Raw genomic sequence first — 210 nt, 5'->3', positions numbered from 1 at the left:
AGCTGCGCTCGGTGAGGGGCCCGGGGCGCGCGGGCAGCGGCGCCGCGGGACGAGGCCAGCGGGCGGGACGCCGCGGCAGACAATGCGACCCGCGCAGAACCGCTCCGCGCGAGTTGGGCCGGCCGGCGCGCGCGTGGCCGAGTGTGTATGTGTGCGCCTGCCAATCAACGCTGACAGGCCGCAACCCATTGGCCGGGCCCCGCCCGCGTC

Source organism: Ursus arctos, unplaced genomic scaffold (assembly GCF_023065955.2).
Source record: "Ursus arctos isolate Adak ecotype North America unplaced genomic scaffold, UrsArc2.0 scaffold_21, whole genome shotgun sequence".
NCBI lineage: Eukaryota > Metazoa > Chordata > Mammalia > Carnivora > Ursidae > Ursus > Ursus arctos.
This window is presented reverse-complemented; position numbering follows the sequence as displayed.